Genomic DNA, 5245 nt, shown 5'->3' on the forward strand with positions numbered 1-5245 from the left:
CTTTGTAGGTGACCCGAATCAAGATTGCGATTATGGTTATTATCTATACTGTATATGAATACGATAGCATGTGTTTTATTTATTTTTTGTGTCATGCTTTAAAGAAAACGGAAATAATTTCATGGTATACTCTTACAAATTCCCACTTTAAAGGAAAACGGAAATAATTCATGGTATACTCTTACAAATTCCATGTTAGACTTGATTTCTTAACCAAAACACATCTTATATAGTTTTTCCAATTTTGTCTTTAGCACCTGACTTTGTTTTTAAATATTAGACAAAAATTGAGTTCTATTAATTTCCATAACCTAGTTTTATAAGATTAATCTTGGGACATTTTATTCAAACATGTATAGGTTAGGAACAAGATGATTAGTACTGAAAGTATTTTGTGTAATTTACACGGGTTTCGCTAGTTATTATTATAGAGTAGATTCATTCAAGGTCAACCTATGAAATAGGGAGAGCTTGGTCCGTAGACTTGAATAGAATGTTGGACAATCTTCATTAGCGGAGGAAGTCTGAAAACTCTGTTTACTCTTGTATATAAATTTCTTTGACTCAAGCTGGTTCATAAAAAGTCAGTACTAACTCACTACACCACCAGCAGGGTTAAGTTCATTTACCTGACAAATTCAAGACTATTTTTTAATAGAGGCAAAGTAAATCAATCCTTAGGGTTAAACCATCTGAATAATTGGCTGAATTTGATGGAATTGCGTATACCCGGTTTGAGAAAGATTTTTAATTTTCGTGTTGTGGGTAATGGCTACTCTCAATCTTCTAACAAGTTTAAGGTCGATTCCCTCATGGGAAAGGAATTTATTCATTAATTTCCTTTGGAATTTCAAGGTTTTCAGTTGAAAGACATCAGAAATACTAGGATTTAGAGAAGATAAGATGTCTTGTTGACTTAAAAAAACCCCACACACAAATAGTTTCATTCCTTGTCCGGACTCAAAGACTTTTAGCATTCCGTACCTCTTGATTTCAATTATATATATTGGTACTTGCATATCTATATTCAACGTGTATAAGTCTACCATGTATATCCTATAGAATCTATAATTATTATTTTTTTTCTTTTTCAGAATGCCAACATAAGGCCACATGGCTTGGGACAACCGATTGATCATGGCAAAAGTGAGTAGAAGCTGTTTGCATTACTCTTAAGTAATTGTTATTTTGTCCATTATTTTGTGCTGTTATTGAGTTAGTTTGGTATTTTCTACTCTTATTACTAATGCGTTTATTGTCTAAGTAATGTAAAGTACGCATGAGATGGAACGGCAGATGAGTTGATATTCGTTCTATATTTGGGTTGTATTTAACTTTTTTGAAGGTATGGAATCTGTGGGAATTTCCCGCCCCTTATTCACGAGAAACTGGAGTTTCTATGTGCTGTGAGACTTATTCTAGAGCATAGATGAGTTACAAGAGAGTAGTGCATGTCTACCAATACTGAAGTTCAATTCTACAACTGGGATAGAGATGGAACAAAAAGAGCGACGAGGAGGATTCTGTTGCTATTGTCAGTTGGTTGTAATAGGGCCAGAGAGCCGGCATAGTGCAAGAGAATGATCTGTCATCTACGCGTGCCATGACTATCGTCCTTTGCCGAATGACTCGTAAGTCGTAGGTTGTCTCTCTCGTGACGACCGTAACTGATCTGTAACTGAATTGTTATTCCCTCAGGACCTCTTCCCGGTGTGATTGGAGGCCCGAGAGGTAGTGCCCCACTCCTACCCGTACCGTGGTCCACATCGACGCCTGGGGCGTTTGTTGTCAGGGCTTCCTGATCTCTGACGAGTGGGTTTGTGACGATTGCCCAGTGCTTAGCAAGGTAAGTTGGGGGCTGCGTTACTTTCTTGGACAAAGATACACATTAGGTAAAACAGCGGAGCATTGATGGTATTTAGCGGTGTTTGTGCATATATGATATTTAGTGTGTAGGCTACATTATGACACATAGATTATTTAAGCCATTTAGTTGATGTGTACGCAAGTAAACAGGTATAAAGGATGCATTTGTATGACTTAGAATGTATGCACGAACAGGTATATGTAAGAAAACGTGGTGTGTATTTGGAGTTAAGTGTGAACATATGCACAGGTTTTAAACAGTTACATAGGCATTTTATTATGAAATTTGCTTATATACAAAATTTTTGTATAGGTTACAGAGATTTAATTTGTAATTGAACTGTAGGTATGAAGTGCACCAACAGTTATGTTGCAGTTAAGTAACTGGTGAGGCTGAGAGATTGATAATTGGGAGCTATGACATTTTGTCAAAAATCCACGGTACGGAGAAAAGGTCTGAGCAATCATCAGAACAAGAAAAAGACGACTAAAGTTTAGTCAAAATTTTTTTCAGTAACAGCCTGTTTATTTTTCAGTGCTGACGAAGCCACGATGACCTTTTGGAGCGCATAACCTGAAGATGGAAGAACCCGAACAGGTCAAGATGACATCCACGGAATTCCACATCAACGAGTAACTGTCCACCCGATGTACTTCGGCAAACGACATAGCCCTGATTAAGTTGCCAGAGAAGATTCAGTTCACAGGTAATTCGGATTTCTCTCTCGCTTGGAATTCAAGTCAACGTCTTTCTATAAAGTAGCCCGATGATGACGTTAACCTACATTCCTTTGGATCAGAGTTACGAAAGAATATTTGGTTGTCTATGTCACTAGGAACGACAGGTACAGTTCTTGTTCTGTATATCCAGTATATAGGTTGTGTTTCTGAAGGTACACCATTAACTTGTACAAGATGGTTTTTAGGTAACATTTATATCTGTTACGTAGGTATTTCTGTATGCCCATAGTAGGAGAAAGTCTCTGCGGCAACAGAAGATGCTTCTTCATTACACGAAGAGGACGATCCGAGCTAATAGGCACATTAGTATACATTTCAAGCTTAGTTTCTTTTGATTATTATACCCTTCTGTATTGTTGTTTATTATAAAGATTCAAATCTCGAGAACGCTTATTTACGTTATTTGGTCTTCCTGTAGATGCTATTCAGGCTGCTCCTCTTCCTACCTACGACATCAAACCAGGCCGCGACTGCCGTTCTGACAGGATGGGGCCAGACAAGTGAAGGTGGGAAGAACATATTGTTATTGTTATTATTATTATTATTATTATTATTATTATTATTATTATTATTGTGATTGCTGTTGTTATTGGTATCATGATTATTGTCCTATATCTAACTAAACGTGGAGTTCAGGACTATGCTTGAGTAATGTTTCTTATTTAAGTAAATGTTCACTGTTGTATTTAGGGTTACAATTTTTGTCATGTTTCTCATATTTTATGCAGTTTAGGAATGTATTTCTTTCATATTTCATTTTGTTTAATGTAGATTTCTGGATAGTATTGCTATGGAGTTTTACATAGAGTGGAGTTCAGAACTGCATATTAGCCGCATATGCTTAGTTCAGGATTATGTTTTTGTCTTGTTTCTCGTCTATTGGTGAGTTCAGGATTGGTCACAAATCTCTCTGGTGGTTTTACTGTATTTTCATTATTATTTGTCTCCCTTATTTTACTTATATGGCCTAACTGGTAACTATTACCACTGACGAAAGACTCTTAAGGTCTGTTGATTATTTAATTTAGTTTTGTTTTCATTTTCTTACGTCAAAGTATTATCATGTAAATAATAATTGTTGCAATGATGGGTTCTCAAATCAGATTACAATTGAACAATGCTGAGTTTGTGCCGAGATAGAATATAACTCGAATAGAGAAATTCAATAAGTGCTGAAATCGGATACCGAAAACCTTCACTGTAAGTTCCAAGAGTGTAGTAGCTATGCTGCGAGATCATTGGTCGCTCGCTGTCTCTCTCTGCGGGTCTCGGGCTCAAACCCAGCTCATGCCTTCATACAATCCACTGGTTAACGTCACTATACTATCCCTGAGTCATCAGCAGTCAGTGCCTGGTCCTCCCTGGTTCTCGCTTTGGGAGAGAACGGGGGATTTTTGTATGGTGGACTTTAACGTCAGGATCAAATTTCATCTTTTACTAGGCAGACTAAGTTACGTATCACATAGCTTCCCCAAATCCAATTTGTGTTCACCTCAACAAGAATTAAACAGAGTCCTGGGGTATTGACCAGCTTAAATCTCCTTTGATGGCTAGTAAATATGTTCGTCGGACTGGGATTCGAGTCCCACTCAAGCTCAAGAGTTTTGTAGTAGCGTAGTAGTGTCTGCAACTTAACGGTCCTCACCATCCTCATGAGCTAGGGATGGGGTTTTAGGGGCCCATATAGGTCTACCTGCTGAGTCATCAGCAGCCATTACCTAACCCTCCCTGGTCCTAGCTTTGAAGGTGATCATATGTATATATGGTCATTATCAAGGGCATTGTCCTTCTAGTTAGGGCATTGTCACTGTCCCTTGCTCCTGCCATTCATGAGTGGCCTTTAAATGCAGTGCCTTGTTCCGTTGCAGCCGATCCTTCCTATTCAGATGTCTTGAGGGAAGGCGACGTCACCATAAACGACAACCTTGAGTGCGACACGTATTACGGACAGAGGTACCCAAAGACTGTCTGCGTGATGACCAACACGGGAAGTGCCCCCTTCTGTCAGGTAAATAGCAACTAATGATCTCGCTAACTGCTGTTTGCTGTCAGCTAAGTGACAGCCCAGTAACCCAAACCTAATCATATAAATTTTTCTTCGAACTACTGTTATGTACTGTATTGTTAAAGCTGCCAAGTATCTATGAAGAGATAATGTTTGAAGAAACTTTTCAATATAAAACCAAACTGAAAGAGCGAAAGAATGGAATGATCTCGGACCTTGAAGGAAATGATCTCTGAAGATCTTTATATTAAACAATTTATTTAGCATCTCAAGACAGAAAACTTCTTGTCGTACTTGTCACCTGTAACTTACAAAGGATCTGAAACATCTCAGTAAAGACGAAATATCAAGAAAGATTATTAGAAGCCGATTTAACCCAGTTTTATTTTCGATTCAAGGGTGACTTCGGAGGCGGACTACACAGAGACGGCTCCGTCCACGGCATCGCTTCCTTCTACTCTGGGGCCGGATGCGAATCTGGTGGAGCCGAGGTCTACACCAGAATCTATGACTTTGTGGATTGGATACGAGAGACAACTGGGATACAAAACTAGCCGTTTTGGGAAGTATAGCGATGAACACCAGCCTGCTTTGCATTTTTTGTTCAATAGATTTCATTAAATACTCTAGGTA

At 38.3% G+C, this 5245-nt stretch overlaps 1 pseudogene; it reads left to right on the forward strand.

Moving 5' to 3' along the window:
- Positions 1-1113: 1113 nt before the first annotated feature.
- On the forward strand, positions 1114-5245 carry LOC137627037 (brachyurin-like; annotated as a pseudogene).

Source organism: Palaemon carinicauda, chromosome 34, assembly GCF_036898095.1.
Source record: "Palaemon carinicauda isolate YSFRI2023 chromosome 34, ASM3689809v2, whole genome shotgun sequence".
In the NCBI taxonomy this organism is placed as follows: Eukaryota; Metazoa; Arthropoda; class Malacostraca; order Decapoda; family Palaemonidae; genus Palaemon; species Palaemon carinicauda.